The 13,308-nt window shown below is 50.7% G+C and overlaps 1 protein-coding gene across 3 annotated transcripts in view; it reads left to right on the top strand.

Annotated features, from left to right (window-relative positions):
- Positions 1–1,587: 1,587 nt before the first annotated feature.
- tnrc6ba (trinucleotide repeat containing adaptor 6Ba) overlaps positions 1,588–13,308 on the top strand; it is a 124,294-nt gene continuing 112,573 nt past the window's right edge. For all 3 annotated transcript variants that reach the window (XM_067974333.1, XM_067974335.1, XM_067974334.1), the window contains exon 1: positions 1,588–1,798. The gene's annotated coding sequence lies outside the window, so the exon portion shown is untranslated. The remainder of the gene's footprint in view (positions 1,799–13,308) is intronic.

The following is a 13,308-nucleotide window of genomic DNA, read 5'->3' on the forward strand; positions in this document are numbered from 1 at the left end:
CTCCTTCTGTGCTGTAAGCATTCTATGATGTTACAGTCTCTGCCTCTGTAAAGCATTCCATGTTCCAATAACCCTCTGTGAAAAAAATTCTTCTAACTTCCCTCCTTGCTTCTTGTAGTGATAATCCCTGGGTCTAGATTACGTTGTTATGAATTCACCAACTGGTGAAACAATCTTTCACTGTTAATCCTCTCAAAACCTTTCATAATTTTAAAATCCTCCATTAGGTCTCCCCTTAACTGAAGGAGTCAGCCTTGTCTCAGTGGGTAGCAGTCACATGGGCTCAAGGTTGTAGATTCAAGTCCCATTCCAGAGACTTGAGCACATAATCCAGGCCGACACTCCCAGTGCAGTACTGAGGGAGTGCTGCACTGCCGGAGGTGCCGTCTTTCGGATGAGACGTTAAACCGAGGCCCCGTCTGCCCTCTCAGGTGGATGTAAAAGATCCCACGGCCACTATTCAAAGAAAGGGAATTCTCCCCGGTGTCCTGACCAATATTTATCCCTCAACCTACATCACTAAAAACAGATTATCTGGTCATTATCACATTGCAGTTTGTGGGAGCTTGCTGTGCACAAATTGGCTGCTGCGTTTTCTACATTACAACAGTGACTACACTTTAGAAGTACTTACTTGACTGTAAATAACTTTAGGAGGTTCTGAGGTTGTGAAAGGCGCTAGATAAATGCAAGTTCTTTGTTTTTAACTAAAATGAAGTAAAAATATCCTCCCTCCTGCATTGCTTTTCCCAGCTCACTGAGCTGGGACACAATATATTTATCTTAAAACCTTTAAAGAGCATTAAGGTGATTGTTCAATTTATGTAAAGTCCTTCTAGATGGGAATGTTGCATGTAAACTTCCATTATCCACTGCCCTCTACTGGTCTCCTGTGTTGTATGTTTCCCCATCTGAATTAGAGATTGAAAAAACAACCACTTAAGCACCAGGCTGCTGCCATGGCAAGGCCCAGAGGCAAGGTAAGCAGCAGCCAATAGCAGAGAGGAGACACACGGGGGCGGGTTCCCCTTTTGATTGACGTCTCCTTCTACCTATAGGTTATCCCACGCTAGGCGCGATGATGGTCAGCGAGCCAATAGACGTAAAGCCCAGGCAGGGGGGGGCGGGTTATTTATTTGTTTGATCGACGGCTGTTTCTACCTATAGAAATGTAAAGTTCCAATGAGGTAATGGTACAGCCAGCCAATGAGCAGACGTCAAGTAGAACACACGCAGGAGACGGTAAAGGGGCTTTTGATTGACATTTTTATCAGCCAATAATACGGCAGACAGAAGGGGCGCGTTGGCAGGGTAACGCTTTGATTGCCATCTCAATCAACCAATCGCTTGTCGAACTCTGGATGAGGTAACGACGACTGCAGGGAGAGGCGGGGAGATTGTTAGAGTGACACTTTTAGCAGCCAATAATGTACGAGAGTGGGCGGGGATACTTGATTGACGTGGAATCTAACCACTTAAACAAGCTCGTCCGCTTGAGGGACGTTTCTCTCATCCAATCAAGTCTTGGAAGCGAATCGAAGGCGGCGACGTGGGAGCCAATAGTGGACGTTGCAGAGGTGGAGGGGCGTCGCTTAGTGCCGGAGTTGTGTTGTGTTGTGATGCTCGCGGAGAAAGTTTTTTGGCGAATTCCCTCCCCCCTTTCGTGCTGCGGAGTAACGAGAGAAAATTCCTGAGGAAAAGAGTGGGATTAGAAACCTGGGGAGTCAATGGGCTAAACCGGGAGCGCGGCCGAGAGAGGAGAGAGTTCCAGAAGATTCGGTGGGGGCCCCGGTTTGCGGTGAGTTTGAGCCAAATGTTTGTGAGGAGTTTGTGGGTCGTCGAGAGGGGGAGGGGAGGTTGTTATTGAGGCCGCTGATTGGCGATTAGACCCCCCCCCGGTGCCCGCCAGTTGCCCCCCCCGGTGCCCGCCAGTTGCCCCCCCCCTCTGGCCCGCCAGTTGCCCCCTCCTCTGGCCCGCCAGTTGCCCCCTCCTCTGGCCCGCCAGTTGCCCCCTCCTCTGGCCCGCCATTTGCCCCCCCCGGTGCCCGCCAGTTGCCCCCCCCCGGTGCCCGCCAGTTGCCCCCCCCCGGTGCCCGCCAGTTGCCCCCCCCCCGGTGCCCGCCAGTTGCCCCCCCCCCGGTGCCCGCCAGTTGCCCCCCCCCGGTGCCCGCCAGTTGCCCCCCCCCGGTGCCCGCCAGTTGCCCCCCCCCGGTGCCCGCCAGTTGCCCCCCCCCCGGTGCCCGCCAGTTGCCCCCCCCCGGTGCCCGCCAGTTGCCCCCCCCCGGTGCCCGCCAGTTGCCCCCCCCCGGTGCCCGCCAGTTGCCCCCCCCCGGTGCCCGCCAGTTGCCCCCCCCGGTGCCCGCCAGTTGCCCCCCCCCGGTGCCCGCCAGTTGCCCCCCCCCGGTGCCCGCAAGTTGCCCCCCCGGTGCCCGCCATTTGCCCCCCCCGGTGCCCGCCACTTGCCCCCCCCGGTGCCCGCCACTTGCCCCCCCCGGTGCCCGCCACTTGCCCCCCCCGGTGCCCGCCACTTGCCCCCCCCCGGTGCCCGCCACTTGCCCCCCCCGGTGCCCGCCACTTGCCCCCCCCGGTGCCCGCCAGTTGCCCCCCCCCGGTGCCCGCCAGTTGCCCCCCCCCGGTGCCCGCCAGTTGCCCCCCCCCGGTGCCCGCCAGTTGCCCCCCCCGGTGCCCGCCAGTTGCCCCCCCGGTGCCCGCCAGTTGCCCCCCCGGTGCCCGCCAGTTGCCCCCCCGGTGCCCGCCAGTTGCCCCCCTGGTGCCCGCCAGTTGCCCCCCCCGGTGCCCGCCAGTTGCCCCCCCGGTGCCCGCCAGTTGCCCCCCCCGGTGCCCGCCAGTTGCCCCCCCGGTGCCCGCCAGTTGCCCCCCCGGTGCCCGCCAGTTGCCCCCCCGGTGCCCGCCAGTTGCCCCCCCGGGTGCCCGCCAGTTGCCCCCCCCCGGTGCCCGCCAGTTGCCCCCCCCCGGTGCCCGCCAGTTGCCCCCCGGTGCCCGCCAGTTGCCCCCCGGTGCCCGCCAGTTGCCCCCCGGTGCCCGCCAGTTGCCCCCCCCGTGCCCGCCAGTTGCCCCCCCGGTGCCCGCCAGTTGCCCCCCGGTGCCCGCCAGTTGCCCCCCCGGTGCCCGCCAGTTGCCCCCCGGTGCCCGCCAGTTGCCCCCCCCGGTGCCCGCCAGTTGCCCCCCCCGGTGCCCGCCAGTTGCCCCCCGGTGCCCGCCAGTTGCCCCCCCGGTGCCCGCCAGTTGCCCCCCCGGTGCCCGCCAGTTGCCCCCCCGGTGCCCGCCAGTTGCCCCCCCGGTGCCCGCCAGTTGCCCCCCCCCGGTGCCCGCCAGTTGCCCCCCCCGGTGCCCGCAAGTTGCTCCCCCGGTGCCCGCAAGTTGCCCCCCCGGTGCCCGCCATTTGCCCCCCCCGGTGCCCGCCAGTTGCCCCCCCCGGTGCCCGCCAGTTGCCCCCCCCGGGGCCCGCCAGTTGCCCCCCCCGGGGCCCGCAGCATGCACCTCCCCCCCGGGGCCCGCAGCATGCACCTCCCCCCCCGGGGCCCGCAGCATGCACCTCCCCCCCCGGGGCCCGCAGCATGCACCTCCCCCCCCCGGGGCCCGCAGCATGCACCTCCCCCCCCGGGGCCCGCAGCATGCATCTCCCCCCGGGGCCCGCAGCATGCATCTCCCCCCCCGGGGCCAGCAGCGTGCACCCACCCCCCCCCGGGCCCCGCAGCGTGCACCCACCCCCCCCCCGGGCCCCGCAGCGTGCACCCACCCCCCCCCGGGCCCCGCAGCGTGCACCCACCCCCCCCCCGGGCCCCGCAGCGTGCACCCCCACCCCCCCGGGCCCCGCAGCGTGCACCCCCACCCCCACCCCCCCGGGCCCCGCAGCGTGCACCCCCCCCTCCGGGCCCCGCAGCGTGCACCCCCCCCCTCCGGGCCCCGCAGCGTGCACCCCCCCCCTCCGGGCCCCGCAGCGTGCCCCCCCCCCCCCTCCGGGGCCCGCAGCGTGCCCCCCCCCCCTCCGGGGCCCGCAGCGTGCCCCCCCCCCCCTCCGGGGCCCGCAGCGTGCCCCCCCCCCCCTCCGGGGCCCGCAGCGTGCCCCCCCCCCCTCCGGGGCCCGCAGCGTGCCCCCCCCCCCCTCCGGGGCCCGCAGCGTGCCCCCCCCCCCTCCGGGGCCCGCAGCGTGCCCCCCCCCCCCTCCGGGGCCCGCAGCGTGCCCCCCCCCCCTCCGGGGCCCGCAGCGTGCCCCCCCCCCTCCGGGGCCCGCAGCGTGCCCCCCCCCCTCCGGGGCCCGCAGCGTGCCCCCCCCCCTCCGGGGCCCGCAGCGTGCCCCCCCCCCCTCCGGGGCCCGCAGCGTGCCCCCCCCCCCTCCGGGGCCCGCAGCGTGCCCCCCCCCCCTCCGGGGCCCGCAGCGTGCCCCCCCCCCCTCCGGGGCCCGCAGCGTGCCCCCCCCCCCTCCGGGGCCCGCAGCTTGCCCCCCACTCCCCTGCCCCGGGGCCCGGCACTTGCGCCCCCCCCCCCCCCACCCTAGGGCCCACCACTTGCTCCCGCGCCCGCCACTTGCCCCCCCCCCCCCCCCAGGCCCGCCACATGCCCCATGCGCCCCGCCATTTGCGCCCCGGGGCCCGCCACCTGCCCCTACTTCATCCCGCTTCGGGCTGGTCATTTACCCCCCCTGCCCCCGTGGCCTGTCAATTACCCCTCACCCCCCGGGCCCATTTGCTGATTACCCACCCCAGGCGCCAATTGATAAATGCCGTCCCATCCTAGCAATTGCCCAATATGTGGATATTGATCATTACTAACCCCCATTAAACATTTCCTCCGGGTGGCAGGGATTTCTATTTACCTCTCTCCCAAGCAGTGCACTGGTAATACCTGTCTGACCTGGGATTAGCAATTATGCCACCTGAGGTCATTAGCTCCTGCCTCCCGGTCAGGGATTACAATTATGCCAGAATTTACGCTTTTAAAAAAAAACCTGCTTGATTATTAATGCATGGAAAATATAATTTTTTGTGCGGAACTGATTTCTGAGTACCCAGTCAGCCTTGAATGGAACCAGAGGGACTGGCGTTAGAGTTGAAATTGAAAAGTGGGAGAGTGACATAGGGAGGGGGTTTTGGTTTTGCACTCTAAGGACTTGGATTTCACGGAGTTATAATGTAAAAGGGCTTTTATTCTGAGGTATGCATAATCAACACCTGCAGAGGTGTATTGGTCATTTCAACTTCAGAATTAATCCTGTAGGGTTCAGTAACTCCTTCCAGCAGTCTCTGCACTCACTGTTTAAAATTTTTATTTTAAATCTGCAGAAATAACAACGCTGAAAGTTATCCTGAGTTAAGGGACATAGATATGTGTGTGTATGATGGATGGTAGTACTGGAATGTACTTTCCCATTTGTTAACAACAACAACTTGCATTTATATTGCGTCTTTAAACAGCAGGAACATCCCAAGGCGCTTCACAGAAGCGTAGTCAGACAAAAATTGACACCGAGCTAAAGATTCTAGGAGAAGGGGGCACAGTCTAAAAATTAGAGCCAGACCTTTCAGGAGCGAGATTAGAAAATATTTCTACACACAAAGGATGGTAGAAGTTTGGAATTCTTTTCCTCAAACGGCAATTGATACTAGCTCAATTGCTAAATTTAAATCTGAGATAGATAGCTTTTTGGCAACCAAAGGTATTAAGGGATATGGGCCAAAGGCAGGTATATGGAGTTAGATCACAGATCAGCCATGATCTTATCAAATGGCGGAGCAGGCACGAGGGGCTGAATGGCCTACTCCTGTTCCTATGTTCCTATTAGGTGGTAGGTTTTAAGAAGGGTCTTAAAGGAAGAGAGAGAGAGGTTTAGGGAGGGAATTAGTGGGACTAAATCATTTGGCAGGGAGTTTGACTTGAGGAAAAAGTGATGCAGTACTGCAAATAAGTTTTTTTTTCTCTTCATAAAGCATGGCAGTTGTCCTCCCAATTTCTGTATCTGTATATATGTGTATATAAAAAACCTTGCATTCTACTTTATACATCGTTGGTTATCTTTCATGGTGCCCAGATGCTCAAGCGCCAACATCCAGCTACAGTATATTTAACTAACTTGTCACAAGATTAGTTTAGCTTTCTAGCTGTTACTCATTGGTACTTTAAATAATAAATGGTAATTGTGCAAGTATGCCACCTTACAACAATACATGACTTAACACAACTCCCAACCCCTTTATATATATTTGCAATATTAGTAGGTCAGACAGATGCAAATTAAGTCTTAACCCCATGTCGAATTATTAAAATGAAGCTTTTTTCAACTTTCGATTAGAGTAATTTTGACAACTGGCCTGAAACCTACCTCTCTGACCAAGCTTTTGGTCACCTGGCCTAACATCTCCTTATGTGGCTCGATGTCAAATTTTGCTCCTGTGAAGCGCCTTGGGACATTTTACTACGCTAAAGGTGCTATATAAATTCAAGTTGTTGTTGAATAGAAAGGGCCTCCTTACAGCTGAATAAATTATACAAATAAGAGAGAATTAATGAACAAAACTGTTCATTGGTCCGAATCCTGACAAGTGCTCTTGAGCTATCTTTAAATGTTTTATTTTTTAAAAAAATTGGGTACACCTGGGTTAAAAAAATTCCATTGGTTGGAGATTAATGTTTTTAAAGTAGGAGCCTTTGAAAAATGTTGTGTGAAAGTCCACATTGTGTACGCACAGTATGAGACTCCGAGGAGGATCAGATTAATCACTGAGTGGGTTTGATTTGTAGCCAGCATTAACCAGTGTTGGCCTAGAGAAACAGAAAGTGAAAGAAACTGAGCAATAGGGTGTGGCAAAAGAGAAATAAAACTTACAACCAAAGATTTTACAATTGTAGAAAGAAAATGGGAACTGACCCCAAATAAGATTTCCTTTACTTGATCAGTAGCTGGGGCTTGTAGCTTTCTATTTAAGGTGGTCCAGGGCCAGTAATCCAGAAAAAACACTTGCCTATGTATTGTTTGAATCATTAGGGTACAGTGATGTTGAAAACCAGTTTTAACCTGCTCTCAAAAGTTCCAAGCAACCCTTCTCATGCCTTTGCTTCATTTGCCTAATCCCTGCATTCTGTCTCCCCTCGATCTCCTGCTCAGTGTTCATCTTCTCTGTAAAGTACCTTGAAATGTTGTCCCCTACATTTCAGTTCAGTTAATTGGCAGCAGAGTTCAAAAACAGAAAACACGGTTCTGTACCTGTATCCTTCGATTGATTTTCTCACCAAATGCCTTTCCGGTTCCTTCTTACAATCATTGATGTTATCAGCCTCGATCGCCTCCTTGGGCAGTCCATTCGAGCTATTCACCATCTTCTGTGTGAATCCTTCTATCTGATCTGTCCGTTCACCTCCCCTCTCCTGAGATGCATCCCGTGCCCCATTGTTGTTGTCCTAGAGGTCACTTTTGTAGGGATTAATTTATTGATACCTTAAGGATTTTGATCCCCTCTCCGTCTTTAGTCTAAACAAAATTGTATCGTTATATTTTGGGGAATACAGGACTCTATTACTCCGATATATCCTGAATAGGGAAAACTACATTCACTGTACAGTACACAGAAATTATTGAACATCAGAAAAAAAGTACAACAAAAATAGTACAACAAAATTGCAATTATGCCAACATGATTTAATATTTTGCCAGTATATATTTTATGTATTAATCTTTGGGTGACAGATTAAAAAGTGACTAACCGTATAACTCCAGAGTCAGGTCCCCATGCCAGGGTGCAAGACTGTTGGGGATGTCAACTTGCACCATTTTGGTTGACACCACATGGGGTATGACTCCAGTGCGATGTCAAGCCAATTTGAAATATGCTCGCATTCCATTGGATGTCGTGTGCACTTTACAGACTTATTAAGGAGATCTGAGTATATCTGTTTACAATTTGACTTTTAGGCTCAATCTCTCCTGAGTACTGTTTTTAAAAATCCTTTTTCCATCTCCAAAGTTTGATGCAGTTAGGTTAATTAGTAAGCACAGAACATTGACTCACTATCGTTTTTTTAATGTAAAACAACCAACCATTTTCACATTTATTTGATGCTAATATTCTAATGGAGCCTGTAAATTATGACAAAATTGTAATTTAACAATGGACCATGTAGCTGTGTAATCTGTAACTATTGTGAAGAATTGAAATTCTGTGGGTATCAGAAACTTAAAGTAAAAAAGGTGTTTCCATGTTAATGTCACCTTTCTCTCCCCCCGCCCCCTCCAAAAAAAAACTGTGTTCAGGCCTGTTGCAACATTGTAAAAGTTCCGGAACACCAAGAACATTGGTTTCAAAATTTTAATCATGACCTCTGTGCACTTCTGCGTCAAGTATCTGCACTTTCACAATTTTAAATTCTGATACCTTTTTAGGTATGTTTTAATTTGTTCCATAAGTCTCAGCATTGTTGCTAGGCTTTTTACATTATAAAATACACATTAAAACTGTTCCACTCTTAATGTAGTGTGACAGTCTTAATTGAAGTAACCTAATTGAAGTTTTCAAAATTATGAAGCGGGGTTAAAAATGAGTAAGTTAAGAGTAAGAGCAAAGTCAGAATGTTTTTAAGAGCTGTGGAATAAGCTGCGAGGGAAGAGCATTGAAGTAGACGGCATAATTGGATCCATGAGGCAATTAGAAGCATATCTGGAGCGAGAAGAAATTAAGGGATATGGTGCGAAGGTGGATAGATGGAGTTGAGGTTTGTGAACGTAACAGGCTTCCTAGGCCTAAAGGTCTTTTTTTTGCATTCTTATCTATCTTGCTGTGTTTTTCTAGTTTAGCAAACTATAACATGAGAAGTTAAGTGCATGGGCAGTAATTTAATTACTTAATGGTACCCCTTGTGATTATAATACAAGATTCACTAGCAAAATGCACTGTTTTTCCCCTCTCTTGTGAGCAACCTTCCAGTTGGTAGCAATGTTGGGATAATGAACTTCACAGCACACCGCCTTGGTATCCTAGCATCTGCTTCATGTTTTGTCATTCAGGTCATCTGTCTGTCTCCCTCTTGATTCCTGTTGGGTTTTGTTAATGGAAAACAACATTTGATGATGACAGATAAAGAGATTGTCGCGTTCTCAGTCTGACCCCAGAGGTGTAATGTTTCATTCGGTGGCTGGTATGTCATTGTTGTCCCATTCCCTTTGGAGTTTAACAGTGAATTTGGAGCTTTTTTCCTTGTTAATTTTCTTCCCTCCTCTTCTGAAGATGCTGATTCCTGGGATACGGGTTTCATGGGTGCTGCCTAGTTTCCAGTACCGCACTCAAGTGGCTATTCTTTGTTTATGAAGAACTTTCATTTCTATAGTGCCTTTTACGACCATGGGACATCTCAAAACGCTTTACAGCCAATTAAGTACTTTTAAAATGCAGTCACTGTTGTAATGTAGGAAACGCAGCAGCCAATTTTCACACAGCAAGGTCCCACACACAGGAATGTGATAATGACCAGATCATCTGTTTTAAGTGATGTTGGTTGATGGATAAATGTTGGCTAGGACACTGGGGAGAACTCCCCATCTCTTCTTCGAATAGTGCCTTTGGATTTTTTACATCCACCCGAGAGGTGTCGCTTTAACGTCTCGTCCAAAAGATGGCACCTCCACCGGTGTAGCACTCCCTCACTACTGTACTGGAGTGCCAGCCTAGATTATATACGCAATGCTCAAGTCTCAATTCGTAGAGTGGCACTTGAACCCACAACTTTTTGACTCTGTTGCGACTGCTGCTAAACTGATATGATGTGGAGATGCCGGTGATGGACTGGGGTTGACAATTGTAAACAGTTTTACAACACCAAGTTATAGTCCAGCAATTTTATTTTAAATTCACAAGCTTTCGGAGGCTTCCTCCTTCCTCAGGTAAATGACATTTACCTGAGGAAGGAGGAAGCCTCCGAAAGCTTGTGAATTTAAAATAAAATTGCTGGACTATAACTTGGTGTTGTAAAACTGATATGAGGCCTTGGGAGCCAGTCAGCTCTGCCGGCTCATACATGCCAAGGTGTCTTTTTAAGCTAATCGCTGTGAGAATTTGTGACCCGTGTCAGGACCATTGTAACTAGATAGTAGCTTGATAGTTACAGCCTGAATCATTGTCAAACAACCAGATATTTGGGGAAGGTAAGTTTAATTAATCTCTCACTCGGAAGTGTCCCTGTTTGGTTGAGTACATTTGTTGTCCTCCTGCAAGCTTTGAGTTTTCCTACCTGGTGGTTGATAATTTTGTTTGAAAGATTTCTTTCTCCAGTAAATAAGATTTTCCAGTCACCTATTGAAGAGTTACTGTTTTGTGTTTCAATAAGTATTTAAGCTTTTACTTCTGAAATTGGGTACGCTGTCTTTCATTTCCAATATACCTAGAAAGTAGCACTAGTGCTCCTTGTTTTTCGATCTCTTCCTCTGGCCCCCAAATCTGAAATTAGGCTCTTTCAATCTCTGTACCCCCTCCCCAATAAATAGATGTTTCTGCTTGCACCCTTCCTGCCACAGCCAATGTCTAGGTTGAGCTCAACTTTTTTTTGGGGGTGGGGGGGTTCCCTCTGCTGATGTGTGTAATGAAATTGTAAACCTATTCTTTATGAACAGATTTACAATGTTGTTACATACCCTTCTCCAGAGTATCTGGAGTTGTGTGTAATGCTGGTTTTCTTGTCTCTATTTCTTTCTTGAATAGTTAAATATTTAAATTAAAAATTGAAACCTGAAAAAACATCAGTTTCAACATTGTGCAGCAGTGGCTACTCTTGCTTGTCACCTGAAAATTCAGCTAACATGGAGTTTGTGTTGCATATTCGTGGAAGACACTGGATCCTTATTGAATTACCTATTGGTTAACACATTCTGTAGGGCAAATGTGCATTATAAAGCAGCAATGTACAGTGCTGCCTCCACAATTTCACAACAGCGTAACAAACTCCGGTTGTGATTTGGGATGACCAGCAGACCGATCATCTGATGCGAGTTGAGTTGTATTGAATTTTATTTTGAAGTATTCACAGGGACTCTTAATTTGTGCATTAGGAAGTTGAAATCAGGCCATTTACAAGTAAAATCAGGAGGCACTTTTTCACACAAGGGGTAGTGGAAATCTGGAACACTCTCCCCCAAAAGGCTTTGGATGCTGTGGGTCAATTGAAATTTGCAAGACTGAGATCGATAATTTTTTGTTGGGTAAGAGTATCAAGGGATATGGAGCAATGGCGGGTAAATGGAGTTGAGGTACTTATCAGTCATGATCTAATTGAACAGCGGAACAAGCTCAAGGGGCTGAATGGCCAACGCCTGTTTCTAGAATGCAGAATGAAGATGAATACATAACTGCTCCCCTGATGACCTCATGGTTAAAGGTGCTGTCCATTGTATCACTAAGCCGGACTGATAAGGTCCCAGGTTCAACACCCATTCTGTGCTGAGTTAGCTGATCTCAGCTGTGACATCACTTTGTGGACTCTAATCCACTCAGCACCTTGGGCGCCAGCCAGGGTTCCTGGTCCTGAAAGCTGTCCACGAACTACTGATGGAAAAGTACATGTGGATCTGGCATGGCTGTGATGCCCACTATGGTTGAATGCCTGCTGACACCTACTCTTTAAGCTCATGTGTACAATGGCCACTTGGACAAGATAAGTCAGCTGACACTTGTGGAACTGTATTCCTGTTCGAGTTGTGCTTTTAAGAGAGGGAAAAAGGGAGAAAATCTGTGTGAATAAAAACTGAACATCTCTTGACATTTCTTCTTTATAATCTTAGGACTTTGGAGTACCACAAAATAGAGCCTAGCTTAACAATGACTCCTGATTTGAGCCATTGTGAATGGGGTGGAGGGGAGCTAAGACTGCAGTGTCTGCCATTGGATGGAAGAGTCGCTCCTTAGGAGTCCTTTGCACCTTCAAAAAGTAGGTTACAAGTGGCATTGGTGGCAGCCTGAGGACAGGTTGATGAAAAACAGTTAATAAATACCCGTATACAAAAAAAGAAAACTTAAAAATAATATTTATGGGACTTGCAGTGAATGTGCCAGACCATTCCCTGATTCTTGATAGAAACCACCAATCTACAACTGAAATTCCTATTTATATTCTCACTGGGGAAAATTACTTGCTCAAAGGTTTTTTTGGAGGCATGAATGACTTGAAGCACACAGGGTTTGCATATGTGTCATGGTCAGAATATAATCACTGGTCCACTCAGGCTTATCGCGAATACTTGTCAGCTACCTGTTTTGTTGGATTCTGTCTGTTGGAAGACTGGTAATTCTCAAGATTTGACATTGGATTTGTAGGCTGCTTTTAGGAACGTCTTTCTCCCCTCCCCTTTCCTGAAGGCTCTGGTTTATGGTGGGGTGTGGTTCCATGGGCGTCAGTCAACCCCAAGTGGCCAATCTTGATGTGTGATTTGGCTAGTGAGTGTCAGCAGGCTGGCTATTCAGCTGTATGTGGGGAAGAGGGTAGGTCCAGGGCACCACAACTAAGCCCGATCCTGTTCTCATCCGATGTCCATAAATGCCCTTTCCAGCAGGAGTAACTGGATAACAAACGATTGATAGTTTCCCTCTCTAGCTCAGGAAAACAGAGGCCAAGTCTAGCCCCAAACCGTTTCTTGGCTGAGATTTTTTATTTCCAGAAAGAAATCTTTAATTTCAGCTGTGATAATATACGAATATAACAATATGTGTTTTTTGCACAACATCCTTCAGGCTTCGTTCAGGAGGTGTATTTTATTTCAAACCAAGGTCTGTGCTTGTGGCAGCCAAGGGGTTAATAAAGTTCTGCCTGCGCTGCAACACTATCGAAATTCCAGCCTCCATTTTCTCCGAACAGTTCCCTCAGCATAATTCTTTCAGTACAGTGTCGTGAAAACTGCACAGGTTGCTGCTTCCTTCCCTTCCCCGCCTCCTCCCACCTTCCAATGACTGCCGTCGGTTTGGTTATGAGGTGGGCAAACTGCCAAATATGTGTGACCGCAATTAAGCGTATGCAAAGCAGTGTTGTGTTTTGGGGAGGCGGTGTCTGCAAGCGACCATTCATCAGGACCCCAGCACCCAGCGAAAACTGCTTTACTACACAGAGAGAGGGAGAGAGAATTTTTGTTGCCATTTTTCAAGTTCCCGCTGTGTGTGTGTGCGTGTTTTTTGTTTTGTTTTTGTTTTCCTCTCCCAAGTATTTGGCTGGCTTTCAACGGTCGGAGAGCTCTTTTGTCTTATTTTATCGTTGTCTCATCGATTGAGACATGCGCTCGGAATGGGTGAGCGTTAAAATGGGAGTGAAAAAAATGCGATG

The sequence above is a fragment of the Heptranchias perlo genome, chromosome 40 (genome assembly GCF_035084215.1).
Source record: "Heptranchias perlo isolate sHepPer1 chromosome 40, sHepPer1.hap1, whole genome shotgun sequence".
NCBI classification, from domain to species: domain Eukaryota; kingdom Metazoa; phylum Chordata; class Chondrichthyes; order Hexanchiformes; family Hexanchidae; genus Heptranchias; species Heptranchias perlo.